Source organism: Pelobates fuscus, chromosome 11, assembly GCF_036172605.1.
Source record: "Pelobates fuscus isolate aPelFus1 chromosome 11, aPelFus1.pri, whole genome shotgun sequence".
Taxonomy (NCBI): Eukaryota; Metazoa; Chordata; class Amphibia; order Anura; family Pelobatidae; genus Pelobates; species Pelobates fuscus.
The window spans coordinates 54,454,881-54,473,077 of NC_086327.1; the positions used below are offsets into that span (position 1 = coordinate 54,454,881).

The 18,197-nt window shown below is 41.2% G+C and overlaps 1 pseudogene; it reads right to left on the minus strand.

Moving 5' to 3' along the window:
• LOC134576876 (zinc finger BED domain-containing protein 4-like) overlaps positions 1-17,447 on the minus strand; it is a 41,359-nt pseudogene extending 23,912 nt beyond the window's left edge.
• Positions 17,448-18,197: the final 750 nt, after the last annotated feature.

Genomic DNA, 18,197 nt, shown 5'->3' on the forward strand with positions numbered 1-18,197 from the left:
GGTAGAATTAGTGCATGGAAAGTGTTAAACTACCACCATGTGAAATACCCTGGGGTGTCTACTTTTCAAAAATATATGGTTTGATGGGGGTAAAATACATTGGACGGCTTCAAAAATGTCCCAAATAGGACATGCATGCAGGTTGACTACATGTCAAAATTCCAAGCTGGGAAACTGATATGCGCACCTGCCAAATGTGGCCTTTTAGCCCCCAAACAACCCAACACACCTATACATGGGGGGTATCCCTGTACTCGAGAGATGTTGCTGAACACATATTAAGGTTTTGTTTGGCAGTGACACATAACAGGATCTGTTAATTCATGCCTAAAGTACAATGTGTGTGAAAAAAGCAGAAAAAAATGTACTACCTCAATGTTTGACAAAGCCTGGTGGTAGAATTAGTGCATGGAAAGTGTTAAAATACCACCATGTGAAATACCCTAGGGTGTCTACTTTTTAAAAATATATGGTTTGATTGGGGTAAAATACATTGGCTGGCTTCAAAAATGTCCCAAATAGGACATGCATGCAGGTTGACTATATGTCAAAATTCCAAGCTGGGAAACTGATATGCGCACCTGCCAAATGTGGCCTTTTAGCCCCCAAACAACCCAACACACCTATACATGGGGGGTATCCCTGTACTCGAGAGATGTTGCTGAACACATATTAAGGTTTTGTTTGGCAGTGACACATAACAGGATCTGTTAATTCATGCCTAAAGTACAATGTGTGTGAAAAAAGCAGAAAAAAATTTACTACCTCAATGTTTGACAAAGCCCGGTGGTAGAATTAGTGCATGGAAAGTGTTAAAATACCACCATGTGAAATACCCTAGGGTGTCTACTTTTTAAAAATATATGGTTTGATTGGGGTAAAATACATTGGCTGGCTTCAAAAATGTCCCAAATAGGACATGCATGCAGGTTGACTATATGTCAAAATTCCAAGCTGGGAAACTGATATGCGCACCTGCCAAATGTGGCCTGTATGTGAAAAAAATAAAAAATAAACTACCTATGCAAGGTTTGGCAAAGGTTTGTGGTAAAATGGCAAGAAAGTATCAAAATATTCTTAGATGAATACCCTGGGTTATCTAGTTTAAGAAAAATATATACATGTGGGGTGTTTTTTGGAGATTTATGGCACAACAGTGTTACGATGTCACTATTGATACATTTGAAAAATGTACATTTTGAAACAGCAATTTCCTACTTGTACTTATAGCCCTATAACTTGCAAATAAAAGCAAAAAACACGTTTTTTTAGTATTTAGTTTTTTAGATTTTTTAAGTAGAAATTATATGACATGATAAAAATAATAGTATGTAAAGAAAGCCCTTTTTGTCCTGAAAAAAACAATATATAATTTGTATCGGAACAGTAAATGAGAGAGCGGAAAATTACAGCTAAACACAAACACCACAAAAGTGTTAAAATAGCTCTGGTCCTTAACGTACAAACATCGCAAAAACAGTCCGGTCTCATTTACTGTTCCGGCTTGTTTCTCGTTCTCCTGTTTTCTGGCTCCCTTTACTTGGCTTGTCTCCTGACTATTCTTAGTGTGCTTAACCCGGCCACTCTAAGGACCGGTATTGCACCCTTTCCTTCTGTGACCTGTTAGCGTGTTTGGTTCCCGAATCGTGACACATAGTCAGTGAGGTGGGGGAGGGGTAGTGGTGGTTGGATGCACATGGTGGTACACTAAGTAACTATAACTACTATATCACAATAAAGACCTATCTAATCTCTATATATAATGGCTCTTTGGCATCTCAAATTATAATTAGTCCCTTGGTTGGAACTTGGAAGTTCAAGTCAGTGAGGAGGGGGGGGGGGAATGGTGGTGGAAATTGGCATTTGGCACTAGTATATTATAAATGTTAATTATAAATTGACTACCAACTAAGGGCTTTATTAATTTACAATTTACATTTATAATATACCAGTGCAAATTTTGCCAAATGCCAATTTCTACCACTCCCTCCCCCCACCCACCTCACTAATAAAGCAATTAGTTGGTAGTCAGTGGGTGGGTGGGGGGGGAGTGGTGGTGGTGGTGGTGGTAATTGGCATTTGGCATTAGTATATTATAAAAGTAAATTATAAATTAATAAAGCCCTTAGTTGGTAGTCAGTGAGGTGGGGGGAGGGGAGGTGGTGGTGGTGGAAATTTACATTTGGCAAAATTGGCACTAGTATATTATAAATGTAAATTATAAATTACTAAAGCCCTTAGTTGGTAGTCAGTGAGGTGGGGTGAGGGGGTGGTGGTGGATATTGGCATTTGGCAGTGGCACTGTATTATAAATTATAATAAAGAAGCAAGCAGCCCTTGGTAGTCAGTGGGGGGGAGGGGTGGTGGTGCTGCTGGATAATATGGCACTATGGTATGTATTATATTAAAGCTCTGGGTGTAATTGTTTGCATTAGATTTATATTATAAAAAAGCCCTTGGGTAGTATATATATATTGGCACTATAAATTGGCACTATAAAAATGATAAAGCACTGGTAGTATACTAAAATGCTCCCACGCCAAGTACTGTGCAAATTATTAAGTATTACATTCAGAAGGAATTCATTACACTTTATCAATATGGCGTTTAATTTGTATAAGTATTATAAAGTCCAGTACTGATTGAAATCAGTTCCAATTTAAGGTCGGATAAAAAAATACTACTACTACTACTACTGCTACAACTAGAACTCAGTATTCGCAGAAGGTGAGACTGATGTTTCTGTCTGATATCAACCAGAGCTAAAACCTGTCAACCACCACAGTGCTCTTTGTAACATTCAATACTTACCTTCACAGCACTCCTTCATCTACGTCCAGCCGCCAGCCAAAGAGGCTTTACGTCGTCGTCATCATCATCACCCCTCCCTGCTGTGAGCCGAGCGCCAGAAGTATCCGGAGCACAGATCAAGGTAGATGAGAAAGTGAGTTTGGGGACAACTGACAAGTGCTAGTAAATAATATTGAAATGATTTCAGCAAAAATATTTCCTCTACACACAGACAGCATTATTATTAATAATGCGGTCTGTGTGTAGAGGAAATATTTAATATTTTTGCTGAAATCATTTTAATATATTATATAGTCTAGTCTACCCCTCTGCTGTGCGTTAAATTTAATTAACCCCTCATTTACAAAGGAATGGAGAAAACAGGAAAATCGGAACAACTAGCCAAATAATCGCTAACCAGAGAGACGCACGAGCAAACTGCAATACAGGTAACACAGGACCACAACAGGGCACTGAGAGACAGGAAAGGTGAGTATATAACTCCTGTGCTTAATTCTGATTGGATAATTTCCAATCAGAATTAACAATCACACATGGGAGGTATTTACACCTCCCACTGTGATTATTGTGCTGTTGCTCTAACGCCGGGTCACGTGAGTGACCCCGGCGTTCGGATAAATGTGCCAGCTCCCAGCGTGCAGCATTATACATGCTGCTGCTGGGAGGAGAGGAGGAGGATGTGAGCGGCGCGTCAAGCAGAGAGGACGTCGCTCGCCGACAGGTAGGGGAAGAGGGGACCGCGACGGACTGAGAGTGAGTGCTGCAAGAGGATATTGCAGCCTCCCCTCACAGCCGCCCGCGGAGCCCTGACATAACGCCCCCCTCGAGGACTGCCCGGAGGGCGGGAAGCCGAAGGCTTCAAAGGAAACCACGCATGAAAGGAGCGGATCAAAGAGGGCGCGTCCAAATCAGTGACAGAAACCCAAGACCGCTCCTCAGGGCCGTAACCCTTCCAATCAACCAGATACTGTAACCGACCTCGAGGGACCAAGGAACCTGGGCGCGAATTTCATTGAGGGAACCCTGAGGCGGAGATTCCTAGAGGACAACCAAACCCTATCACCCGGAGCATAAGAAGGAGCCGCACATCTACAACGATCAGCGAATCTCTTCTGAGTAACTGCAGCACGAGAGAGAGCAGCATGGACCTGATCCCACATCTTCCGTAAGGAGGCGAGGTGCTCGTCCAAAGCGGGCATTCCCTTGTCGGAGAACACACCGGGAAGAACAGAGGGTTGGAACCCATAAGCCACCATAAAAGGACTTACGCCAGTAGATGAATGAGTCACAGTGTTCCTGGCAAATTCAGCCCAGGGAAGGAGATGAGACCAGTTGTCCTGGTGCGCATTCGTGAAGCAGCGTAAATACAATTCCACAGACTGATTTGCCCGTTCGGCAGCTCCATTAGATTGTGGATGATAGGAGGAAGTAAACGACAAGGAGACCCCCATCTCAGCACAAAAGCCCCTCCAAAACCGAGAGACAAATTGAGGGCCCCTGTCGGATACGATATCCTGTGGTATACCATGCAAGCGGAACACCTCTTTGGCAAACACCTGAGCCAACTGAACTGCAGAAGGTAGCTTTTTAAGTGGAATAAAGTGCGCCATTTTGGAGAACCTATCAGTTACAGTCAAAATTACTGTCTGTCCATCAGATGAAGGAAGATCCACAATAAAATCCATGGATAAGTGTGTCCATGGTTTCTTGGGTACAGATAGGGGCATAAGGAGTCCCAGGGGTTTAACATTAGGGGACTTACACTGTGTGCAGACACGATAAGCCTGCACATAATCTACCACGTCCTTTTTAAGTGAGGGCCACTAAAACTGTTGAAGGAGACCCTTGTACGTTTTGGTAACCCCTGGATGACCAGCAGTTTTGGCGGTGTGAAATAAAGCTAATAACTTTTTTCTGTCTTTTACTTTCAAGTATAGTCTACCAACAGGTGTCTGAGAGGGTGCTTGGGATTGGTAGGCCTTGATACTGTCAAGGAAAAGAGATGAAATAACCAAACGGGTAGCAGCTATTATCTGAGATGTAGGCACAATGGGTTCGGGAGCGGGGGCAATCGACTCCAAAGGTTCGTACTGTCAGGAGATAGCATCAGCCTTGACATTACGGTATCCAGGCCTATATGTGATAATGTACTGAAAGCGTGAAAGAAATAAAGACCATCTAGCCTGCCGAGAGGACAACCTATTAGCATCTGCTATATAGGAGAGATTCTTATTATCAGTTATAACCAAGATTTTGTGTCTAGCTCCCTCTAATAAGTACCTCCATTCTCTAAAAGCCATCACAATAGCCAATAGTTCCCAGTTCCCTGTTCCTAATTCTTTTCTGAATCAGACAACCTTTTAGAAAAGTAAGAACAGGGATGGAGAGGTTCGGCATACGATTGTCTTTGTGACAACACTGCTCCTACACCTGATTCAGAAGCGTCTACTTCCATAACAAAGGGAAGGATCTGGGTGGTGTAGCACAGGAGCAGTGGCAAATGCCTTTTTGAGAGTCTCGAAGGCCTCAAGGGCTTGAAGAGTCCAAACCCTGGGGTGCAACCCTTTTTTAGTCAGTTTCGTGATAGGAGAAATAATAGATGAAAAGTTTTTGATAAACCTTCGATAATAATTGGCAAACCCTATAAAGCGCTGTATAGCCTTAAGTCCTTGGGGAAGAGGCCAAGACAGTATGGCTTCCAATTTAGAAGGATCCATGCTGAATCCCTGTTCAGAAATGACATACCCTAGGAATTGTACAGTTCTGATCGAACAGGAAAATCGGAACAACTAGCCAAATAATCGCTAACCAGAGAGACGCACAAGCAAACTGCAATACAGGTAACACAAGACCACAACAGGGCACTGAGAGACAGGAAAGGTGAGTATACAACTCCTGTGCTTAAAGGGACACTCCAAGCACCCAGATCACTTCTGCCAATTGGAGTGGTCTGGGTGCCAACTCCCACTACTCTTAACCCTGCAAGTGTAATTATTGCAGTTTTTTATAAACTGCAATAATTACCTTGCAGGGTTAACTCCACCTCTAGTGGCTGTCTACTAGACAGCCACTAGAGGTCACTTCCTGCTGTATAGCACAGGAAACCTGTGCTAGAGCGTCGCTGGACGTCCTCACGCTGTGTGAGGACCTCCAGCGTCGCTCAAATCCCCATAGGAAAGCATTGAAATTATTTTTCAATGCTTTCCTATGGGGAGCGCTAATGCGCATGCGCGGCATTGCCGCGCATGCGCATTAGGTCTCCTCGGCCGGTGGGCAGGATCAGTCTCGCCCACCGGCCGACGCAATGGAGAGGAGGAGCGTCGCGGAGGAGGAGACAGCGGCGAGGGACATCGCCGCTGCCTCAGGTAAGTGACTGAAGGGGTTTTCACCCCTTCAGTACCTGGGGATTGGTGGGTGGGAGGGAGAGGGACCCTCCAGTGCCAGGAAAATTGATAGTTTTACTGGCACTGGAGATTCCCTTTAATTCTGATAGGATAATTTCCAATCAGAATTAACAATCACACGTGGGAGGTATTTACACCTCCCACTGTGATTATTGTGCTGTTGCTTTAACGCCGGGTCACGTGAGTGACCCCGGCGTTCGGATAAATGTGCCGGCTCCCAGCGTGCAGCGTTATACATGCTGCTGCTGGGAGGAGAGGAGGAGGACGCGAGCGGCGCGTCAAGCAGAGAGGACTCGCCGACAGGTAGCCTATGTAACCTCTCCAATAAACAACATGCATAGTATTAGATAAAAATCATAAAAGAAAAGAAAATTACCTTTTTAGTAGACCAGAAAAGGTGGCAATTATTTCGCAAACCAAGCGATCCAACTGGGCAGGCACACAAGCGGCTGAGCAGACAACTGGGCTGGCACACGGCACTGACTGAAGCCACTCCTCCAGACAGCACTACTTCAGGGCCGGGACATCAGCTCCTCTCCAGAAGTCCCGCGCTTAGTGCGCACGCCTTGTTTTGCAGCGAGACTTCAAGACAGATTGGGGGTGCACGCGCTGGACGCATTAACTTAGAAAATCGTGAATATTGGCCAATAATATCGGTAAATCCGATAATCGGTCGATCCCTAGTTTTAAGGCACTTCTTAAATGATTGATGACTAGGGGAGCATCTGATGGCGGTGGGCAGGCTATTTCATAGGAAGGGAGCCACCCGAGAGAAGTCCTGCAAGCGCCAGTTGGCCGTACAGGTGCGCGCAACTCGCAGCGCTTTACAATATTTAAGCTGTACGGCCAACTTCATGGGCAGAGAGGAGGGACCGAGAAGGGGAATACCTATGCATCTGTGAAGAGATATAAGACGGGCTAGAATTGTCCAGTGCTTTATATGTATGGGTTAGCACTTTGAATTGACTCCTATAGGATACAGGAAGTCAGTGTAAGGACTGACAGAGGGGTGAGGTGTGAGAGGACCGACTACACCCTGTTCCAAATTATTATGCAAATTCTATTTAAGTGTCACAAAGATTAGATATTTTGTTTTTCAGTTTAACTCATGGATGGCATTGTGTCTCGGGGCTCTTTTGATCACTGAAAACAATCTCAGACACCTGTGATAATTAGATTGCCATGTGAGCCCAGTTTAAGGAAAAACTACTAAAGGAGGGTGTTCCACATTATTAAGCAGAGCACCATTTTCATGCAATATAGGGAAGAAAAAGGATCTCTCTGCTGCCGAAAAGAGTGAAATAGTTCAATGCCTTGGACAAGGTATGAAAACATTCGATATTTCACGAAAACTTAAGCGTGATGATCGCACTATTAAAGGACCACTATAGGCACCCAGACCACTTCAGCTCAATGAAGTGGTCTGGGTGCCAGTTCCCTCTAGGGTTAACCCTGCCTGCTGTAAACATAGCGGTTTCAGAGAAACTGCTATGTTTAGAAATGGGTTAATCCAGCCTCTAGTGGTGGTCTCATTGACAGCAGCAAGAGGTGCTTCTGCGCTTCTCACTGTGATTTTCACAGTGAGAAGACGCCAGCATCCATAGGAAAGCATTGAGAATGCTTTCCTATGAGACTGGCTGAATGAGCGTGCAGCTCTTGCTGCGCATGCGCATTCAGCTGATGAACTCAGAAGAGGGAGGAGAGTCCCCAGCGCCGAGGGAGCCCGGTACTGGAGAAAGGTAAGGATTTAACCCCCTTCCTCCCTCTTCAGCCCGGCGGGAGTGGGACCCTGAGGGTGTGGGGTCCTATTAATACTATAGTGCCAGGAAAACGAGTTTGGTTTCCTGGCATTATAGTGGTGATTTGTGGCTGATTCAAGGCACAGACGGGTTCATGCAGATAAAGGCACATTGAGGAAGATTTCTGCCAGATCCATGCATCGAATCAAGAGAGCAGCTTCTGAAATACCATTACATAGCAGCAAACAGATATTTGAAGCTGCTGGTGCCTCTGGAGTCCCACGGACATCAAGTTGTAGAGTCCTCCAGAGTCTTGCAAATGTGCATAAACCTTCTATTCGGCACCACTAACCAATGCTCACAAGCAGAAACGGCTGCATTGGACAGAAAAATACATGAAGACTAATTTTCAAACAGTCCTGTTCACTGATGAGTGCCATGCAACCCTGGATGGTCCAGATGGATGGAGTAGTGGATGGTTGGTGGACAGCCACCCTGTTCCAACAAGGCTGTGACGTCAGCAAGGCGGTGGTGGAGTCATGTTTTGGGCCGGAATCATGGGAAGCGAGTTTGGTCTGCCCTGTTAGGGTCTCTGAAGGTGTAAAGATGACCTCTGCAAAGTATGTTGAGTTTCTGACTGACCACTTTCTTCCCTGGTACAGAAGGATTTCCGTATGCTTTCCGTAATAAAATCATCTTCATGCATGACAATGCACCATCTCATGCTGCAAAGAATACCTCTGCATCAATGGCTGCTATGGGGATAAAAGGAGAGAAAGTCATCGTGTGGCCTCCATCCTCCCCTGACCTCAATCCTATTGAGAACCTTTGGAGCATTCTCAAGCAAAAGATCTATGAGGGTGTTACATCCAAACAGCAGCTCTAGGAGGCTATTCTGACAATTTGCAAACAAATTTAAGCAGAAACTGTCCAAAACTCACAAGTTCAATGGATGCAAGACTTGTGAAGCTGCTTTCAAATAAGGGCTCCTATGTTAAAATGTAACGTGACCTGTTAAAATGTTTAAAAAGTTAAAATGTTGTTATAAGTTTGATTGAAATAGCTTTTGATTTCAGTAAATATGCTGCAAACACAACAAATGACAAATTTCAGTTCTTTACAACCTATCAAGTGTTTTGAAACTTACTGTGCGGAATAATTTGGAACAGTGCATTGTAAGTTTTTTTATGTTTGAAAAAAATACTGTTATCATTAGGAGTTTTGTTCAATAAAATTTGAATTGTACTCTTAATAGTTGATAACATGAGAATTATGCTGACTGTTATTTACATCAATTATTTAGGTAAATGAGAAAAATATAATTTGCATAATAATTTGTAACAGGGTGTAAATGTTTCTACACCAATCATTCCTCATTCAATCTGCCTTTTCTCTGCAACTGTGCTCCTTCCCCACTGGTTTAATTTTCCTAATTTCTTAAATTACTTTTATAATGCTGTTCCCAAACAGTCCAGCCCTTTACCCATTCTGTGCAGTTTTTTGTTCTCAATTTCTCCGTTCCCTCTTCCTTCAGTCTCCTGGTTTTTCTCACTTTCCTCCCTACAGTCACTCAGTCCCTCTTGCACTCACGCATCTTCCTAATGCTTTCTCTGTCCCCTCGCTGCTACATTCCCCTGGATCCCTCTGATGTGTGTCTCCCTCTGATACCAATACTTGTGTCCTATTTAATCTTCAGGGTTAATATTCAGGGAAGACATGAAGGGAGAGATGGATTGGAGTAATGAATGGATATCATGGGTGAGCCAGGGGTCTGTTACTCCTGGGTGCAAGATTATTTGCACTCATGTGGACAATGTTTAATTAACCATTCTTTTTCACACTCTTTTTATTTGCCAGCCTCTTTCCCAATGCTGGGTGAGCATTATGAGAACTATAGCACACATACATTAAAGGAAATATCATCACTAATGAGAATATTTGTGCACCACATTTCCAACATTTAAAAAGCAAAAATCACACAATCTGGAATTGTAGTTAGTTGTGGACAATCTTTTCCAGAATACAAAGCCAGCCTACCGATAGGCTGAGCATCATGGGAATCCAGTTCAAATTTTAATCACAGTTTCCAATTATGTCACTGTCCCTTGTGTGTGACTACATACATATGTTTCCCATACAAGGACTAACCAGGCCTGGGTCTGGATGACCTCTGTGATCTGACGAGATCAAGCACTTTCAGACTGGTATGGCCGCAGGCTACATACAGATGTTTAATACATACTTGTTTGCATATATGTAAATGCAATTTCTTAAACTCTGCTATAATAACCGCTTGGCTGTTTATACCTAGATATTGAAATGTATTCACTACATTTTAAAAGCACTCATGTAATTTTGTGTGTGACAGCATATTGCATCTGTGAATGTGAGTCTGTGTGTAATGTATGTGACAGGGTAAGTTGGCAGTTGTAAATTATTTGGTATGTTTCTGGGAGAGTGTAAAAAGGGTGAGTGAATAGAAGATGGAGTGGTGATGGGGTATATAACGGTGAGTGCAAATAAATTGTAAGTGACAGGGTGAATTGGTGTTAGTGACTGGTGAGGGTGAGTGGGTGTAAATGATTGGAGTGTTAGGTAGGGTTAAATAACACAGAAGTAAGGTGGTGTTTAATTTCAAGGTGGATAGGTGTACCTTATCCCTGTAAAGCATGGGTTCTTAACCTGCCAGGTGTGCCTCTCCTGGGGAGGTGTAAAGGTGTTAGTGGGGGAGACGTTCTTCAGTTTTGTAATTGCTTTTTGGAGAATTTAGTTTATGTGGCGAAACCAACCTCGCCACTGTGCACTGGAGGAGCCTGGTTGCTCGCCTGCTCCCTTTGGGCTATGGCCCTGCAGGTTAAAGATTTTATTTTCCCTGCAGAAAGGCTTGTTCGTGCCTTTCTGCTGGGGTGTTCGGTAGATTAACTTTGGCCAGTGTTTGTGACCAAATTGCTACTAAAAAAGGCTGGACATACCCCATTTGCAATACCTTGGGTTGTCTACTATTGCAAATGGTATGCCATTATGGGTGTAAATGTTATTCCTGGGCTACTATACAGTCCCAAAGGCAACGTAACCAATCTGGCGAATTTCAATTTCAAATGTAACGTGCTATATTTGACCCTGTAACTTCCCAAAACACCATAAAACCTGTACATAGGGGGTACTGTTTTACACGCGAGACTTTGTTGAATACAAATATGTGTATTTTATTGCGGTAAAAGCAAACAGTATTATGACATTGACAGTTAAAATGTCATGTAGAACTAAAGAAAATTAAAAAAAATCGTATTTTCTCCCATTTTTTTCATATTAAATTATGTTTCATAGCTAAATATTTGATATTAAATGAAAGCCCTGTTTCCCCTGAATAAAATTATATATAATAAGGGGGGTGCATTTAATATGAAAGAGGTGAATTACGGTTGGACAGACAAAATACCAGGTTTTGTTTACGTTTTGTTTTGTTCACAACGTGTACATTTGGCTCAGTCCTTAAGGGGTTAAACTAACAAAACTTTATTTTCAACAACAATTGAAGCAGTATAATATTCTTTATTTATTTCAAGACAGGATGAAAAATACAATACATTCAGTACAGATGTAGACTGTACATAGACATGCATTTACATATGCACATCGACAATATCCATAGACATAAAGGCAGCAAAAACACAGCTGTGAGTAGCATAACATAAGTAACCTTTGAGTTTAGTCTGTCTGTACGTGTGTTTGAGCGAATCTCGGAAACACACGATATCCGACAACCCATCTTGTTTTTTAATGTAAATAAAAGTAGAACTGTGTACAACCATACAAACGTTAGCATAAAGAGATAGGAAGATTTTTCGATCAGTGGTCACTTCCCATTCAGGAATAAAGGTAAAAAACAGAGATAAAGGATGGCGCTAACAGTTAATTATAATGTATTAAAATATCATATATAAAAAAACCAGTGCAGCACACATAAAAAACCACCCAAGTGTATAGTCACTGTATAACACTTACATACAAAGATAAAAGGAGAGAGGGCGGTGGTTGCGCACACAGTAAATGATATCCTTAGTCTTAAGTGCAGACCCTTAGGTTCTGTGAATATAAAAAACCATCATAGGGCAATACATCTTAGACACAATAAAAGTATAAAAAACTTGGAAAACTCACAAATTTTAGAGCCTTTCTGAGTTGGCTCTAAACTTTTAAAGCAGTATAATCAATCTGGTGCTGGTAATGCAGTATTGGTCCCTTGGGAAAAACGTCAACCGCCTCCTTTGTATAGAAATCAGGAACCAGGATCACCAAGTAAGTAAAAGGTAAATACTTTAATTAAAACATAAAATGTATATATAAAGCACAACGCGTTTCGACCTAGTCCAATAGGTCTTCCTCAGGTGCATAACAAAAACGGACTGACAACTTTCTTATATACCATGCATAATAAATACAATTACTGATAAATATTAGCAGCTGTGAAGTCCATCCTTAAAATCCATATAAGGAGTGTTTCCGGCGAAGATTATAGTACTTATGCCTCCTCCAAGATGGCCACCGTCTATTGGTGTCTATAGGAGTGCGTGCGAACTTCCCAAGATGGCCGCGCGTCATTACCAAGAGGATATGTGTGTTCATTTCCGGTTTCGCTTTACTCCGGTCACGTGATGCAGCTTCTAGTCACGTGACGCCGGAGAGGGGCGTGGATAAGCGATTGCACATCCGGCCACATCATAAATAAGGAGGATAGAAAACCCTATCACTCCAAGTCCGTATTTTAAGTCCATATCACATAAAAATTAAGAAAGAGAGAGAGTAATATCAGGTAGAGGTATCCAACAACAGTATCATTAAAGGGAATGAGTATAATACATCATCATGATTGAAATAAATATAATAAAGACATTTAAATAAGTAAAATTGATATAGTAAAAGCCTACATATCGAATTTGATTATAATAGATTAATAATATCACACACATAAGGGGAAATTTATAAAATTGAGCTTATTCCAAAATCAATATTTAAGCCCTCTGGGCATAATGTTTGGAGCTCAAATATCCAGTTTGATTCTTTTCTATTTAAATTCATAGCACTATTGCCACCTCTCCAATGATTTTCTATTTTATGGATTGCTGTAAATTGCAAATCATTAGGATTAGAGTTATGTCTTTCTAAAAAGTGACTAGGTACACTATGATTTAAAAACCCAATTTTTATATTCCGGATGTGTTCATAGATCCTAGTTTTTAGCGGTCTTGAGGTTTTTCCTAAATACTGTAGGCCGCATGTACATTGCAACAAATAAATGACGTTGGTAGATTCACATGAAATAAAAGAATTAATGTTAAACGTTTTTCTAGTTATATTAGAAATAAAATCAACTTTCTTTTTTTGGTTATATGGGTATTTCTGCAGGCATAACAGTTAACGCAGTGGTAAAAACCTTTTTGTGTTTCTGACCACTTAGTTAAAAAATTAGAATTCTTATTTTCCTTATCTACATAGTTTGAGGTTAAGATTTGCTTAAAATTTCTTGCCCCCCTAAAAATGAACTTAGGTTTGTCCCCTAAAAATTCTCGCATTTCATGTTCCTGTTGTAGAATGTGCCAATTTTTGTTTACAATCCTTTTTAAAGTGCCCACGTTGCTGCAATAATTAAAGATAAGAGGGATTTGTTTATTCAATTCTTTTTTATCTTTGTTCTTATAATTCAATAGCTGTGGTCTATTTAAATCACCAATATTGTTAATATCCTGTTGGAGATCTTCTCAATATCCTTTTTGTACAAATTGTTTTTTTAAAAATAAAGATTGGGAATTAAAATCCTTTTTGTCTGTACAATTTCTTCTCATACGTAGGAACTGGCCTTTAGGAATATTTTTAATCCATGGATCATAATGGCAACTACTTGTTTCAATAAAACTGTTCACATCCACTTGTTTGAAGAAGGTGCGTGTTTTACATTTTTCATCAGAGATAAAAATGTTCAAATCTAAAAAATCAATAGTGTTAGGGCTAACATTTTTGGTCAATTTTATTCCCCAAGTGTTCGAATTAAGATATTTAAAAAAAGAATTAAAATCTGCCTCAGTGCCTTTCCAGATAATAAAAATATCATCAATATAGCGTCTGTATAGGGCCAAGTTTGCCCCCCAGCCATGCTCCTGAAAGATAAATAAATGTTCCCAATAAGACATAAACAGGTTAGCATAGCTGGGGGCAAACTTGGTCCCCATAGCAGTACCCTTAATCTGAAGGTAAAAATCACCATCAAACCAAAAAAAAATATTTTCTAAAATCATCTGAATACCTTTAGTAATAAAATCAATTTGGGTACTTAAAAATTCCTTGGATTGATCTAAAAAGAAAGTGGTTGCCTCAATACCTTTAGAGTGCTCAATGATAGTGTATAGACTCGTAACATCACACGTGATTAATAGGTAATCTTCTTCCCATTTGAATTCATCTAAAATCTTTAAAAGGTTCATTGAGTCTTGTAGATGTGAGGGGCACCTTTTAACTAGCGGTTGTAAGTAATAGTCAATAAATTGGGATAGTGGCGACAAAAGAGAATCTATCCCCGAAACTATGGGTCTTCCTGGGGGGTTTACCAAGTCTTTATGTATTTTGGGCAATATGTAAAGGACCGGTATTTTGGGATGTTGTACTTGGAGGAACGAAAGTTCATTTTTGTCTAGTACATTATTTTCCATCCCAGTTTTAAGAAAACTCTCATATTTTATTTTAATGTCAGTTGTAGGGTTTTTCTCCAATTTTGTGTAGGTAGTATCATCTAGGAGTTGCCGTTTGATCTCATCGAGGTATGCATTTTTTTCCAAGATAACCACCCCTCCCCCTTTATCAGCGGGTTTAATTACAATAGTGGAATTTTGTTTTAGGTCTTTAAGGGTTAACTTCTCTTTAAAAGATAGGTTTTGTTCATACTTAGATAGAGGTTTAATATTATATATTTCATCTAAGCAAGCCCTTTCACTTTAAAAGATAGGTTTTGTTCATACTTAGATGAAATATATAATATTAAACCTCTATCTAAGTATGAACAAAACCTATCTTTTAAAGATATTGGGTTTTTAAATCATAGTGTATCTAGTCACTTTTTAGAAAGACATAACTCTAATCCTAATGATTTGCAATTTACAGCAATCCATAAAATAGAAAATCATTGGAGAGGTGGCAATAGTGCTACGAATTTAATTAGAAAAGAATCAAACTGGATATTTGAGCTCCAAACATTATGCCCAAAGGGCTTAAATATTGATTTTGGAATAAGCTCAATTTTATAAATTTCCCCTTATGTGTGTGATATTATTAATCTATTATAATCAAATTCGATATGTAGGCTTTTACTATATCAATTTTACTTATTTAAATGTCTTTATTATATTTATTTCAATCATGATGATGTATTATACTCTTTCCCTTTAATGATACTGTTGTTGGATACCTCTACCTGATATTACTCTCTCTCTTTCTTAATTTTTATGTGATATGGACTTAAAATACGAACTTGGAGTGATAGGGTTTTCTATCCTCCTTATTTATGATGTGGCCGGATGTGCAATCGCTTATCCACGCCCCTCTCCGGCGTCACGTGACTAGAAGCTGCATCACGTGACCGGAGTAAAGCGAAACTGGAAATGAACACACATATCCTCTTGGTAATGACGCGCGGCCATCTTGGGAAGGTCGCACGCACTCCTATAGACACCAATAGACGGCGGCCATCTTGGAGGAGGCATAAGTACTATAATCTTCGCCGGAAACACTCCTTATATGGATTTTAAGGATGGACTTCACAGCTGCTAATATTTATCAGTAATTGTATTTATTATGCATGGTATATAAGAAAGTTGTCAGTCCGTTTTTGTTATGCACCTGAGGAAGACCTATTGGACTAGGTCGAAACGCGTTGTGCTTTATATATACATTTTATGTTTTAATTAAAGTATTTACCTTTTACTTACTTGGTGATCCTGGTTCCTGATTTCTATACAAAGGAGGCGGTTGACGTTTTTCCCAAGGGACCAATACTGCATTACCAGCACCAGATTGATTATACTGCTTTAAAAGTTTAGAGCCAACTCAGAAAGGCTCTAAAATTTGTGAGTTTTCCAAGTTTTTTATACTTTTATTGTGTCTAAGATGTATTGCCCTATGATGGTTTTTTATATTCACAGAACCTAAGGGTCTGCACTTAAGACTAAGGATATCATTTACTGTGTGCGCAACCACCGCCCTCTCTCCTTTTATTTTTCCCATTCAGGAATGCCAAAGGACATTGTGAATTTTCTCAGTCCTCCTCTTTGTATTCCATTAGTAATTCTACGTTGCAAAGTTGTACAAAGTGAACAAGAAAGACAGAAGTATGAGTGGAAAGAAAAAGAGAAAAAGAATAGTGGGGAAAGAGGAGGGGGGGGGGAAGGAATGTAGGACGAGGGTCAGGGGGAGCCGACCAAAGTACCACTTGCGAAAGGCGGACAGGCCGATTGGCCGTATCAGGTGCATTCACTGGGGCAGTTTATTTTATGAGTATACCCTAGGGGGATCCTTAAAATCCCCCCAGTCGGAGATAAGTGCTATATGCAGCTATTTTTGTTATCTATTGTATGATGAGCGGGACGTGAGCCAACCCCATCCATCCCTTAATCACTAGCTGCGCTGGCCATACAGGGGCTCCAAGTCCTTTCAAACTTGTTCAATGACCCTCGAACCTGTGCCGTTAATTTATCCATAAGGAAAGTGTCTTTAATTTTTTGTATCACCACAGTAATTGTAGGTGTCTCCCTCTGTAACCATACCTGTTCCAGCGCCCCCCTGGCGACTAGGTTTATTTTATGTAGAAGATCTGTCCAAGAGGAACACCCATGGGTCCATTTTGACCTCTTTTTCAAAAACATCTTGTGCTAACGCCGCAATCAGCTTCCAGTAAGCCTGCACCTCCGGGCATTCCCACCACATGTGGATATAGGTGCCTTTTTGTCCGCACCCTCTCCAACACAAGTCTGTTGGGGTTTTATTCATTCGGTGTAGTTTCACCAGTGTAGTGTACCATCTAAATAAGGTCTGACTGTTCCGGCAGAGAGACACACACAGAGGACGTTGCGGTGGCCTCCCAAATTTCCTGCCATTCTATGCCCTACAGTTTTTGGCCTAGATCCGCCTCCCACTGCTCCGTGTATGTGATCCGTCCCCATTCTAGTGTATGAGTGCTCAAGTGAGTGTAGAGACATGAGCTTGGCCCGTTCGGAAACTGTACTCTGAGGCACATCACCTCAAAGAATGTTAGCTGTGTTAAAGCCGCTTTTTTAACCTGTGGATATTGGGCATAATCCCTTAACTGAATATATCGAAAATAGTCAAAAGGTCTCAATGGGGCCCTAGTTTTCAATTCTTCGAAGGTCACCAAAGAGCCATTCTCGAAGAGATGTCCTAATCTCTGCAATTCCGTGTTCTCAATATCCCTAAAATCCTGTGCTACCATTCTGGGGGGAGACACTCTATTCCTCAGGAATGAGGTCATCGGAGAAGGGGAAGATGTTAAGCCATATTTAAGAGCAGCATCATCCCATATTTTAAGGGAGTTTAATATAGCGGGGCGTGCTACCAGAACAGTCGGTCTGTGTTCTTTAGGGATCCACATCAAGAATTGGGGAAAATCCGCCCCCATAAGGGAGGACTCCAAATCCACCCATCTTCTCTCCTCCGGGGGAGAATGCCATAGTGCTATCTGGGCCAGTTCCGCTGCTGTATAATAATAATAAAGGTTCGGGAAACCCAATCGCCCTCTATTTTTTGCCCTGAAAAGCACATTACATGAGACTCTAGGTCACTTGTTCTGCCAAATGAACTTGCCGATGGCCTGTTGGAGTGTCCCTAAATTAGACTTAGTCAATTGGACCGGGAGGGCTTGGAAAAGGAACAATATGCTAGGAAGGACATTCATTTTAATGGAGTGTATCCACACAATCCATGAAATCGGCTTATCCAGCCATTTCTCCATGTCACTTATTAAAGTTCGAATCAATGGGGTGTAGTTATGTTGGTATAGTTGAGTGGGGTCTACCGTCAAGCGAATACCTAAAAAATTTATGTAGTCCTTCGCTATGTGTATATGGTAAGTCGTCCCTATATAAGCCGCGTCCGTTTCGGTCATACCTATGAGCAGTGGTGTCACTAGGGGAGGCCAGAGGGGGCCATGCCCCCCCCCCATATCATGCAGTGTCCCCCCTTG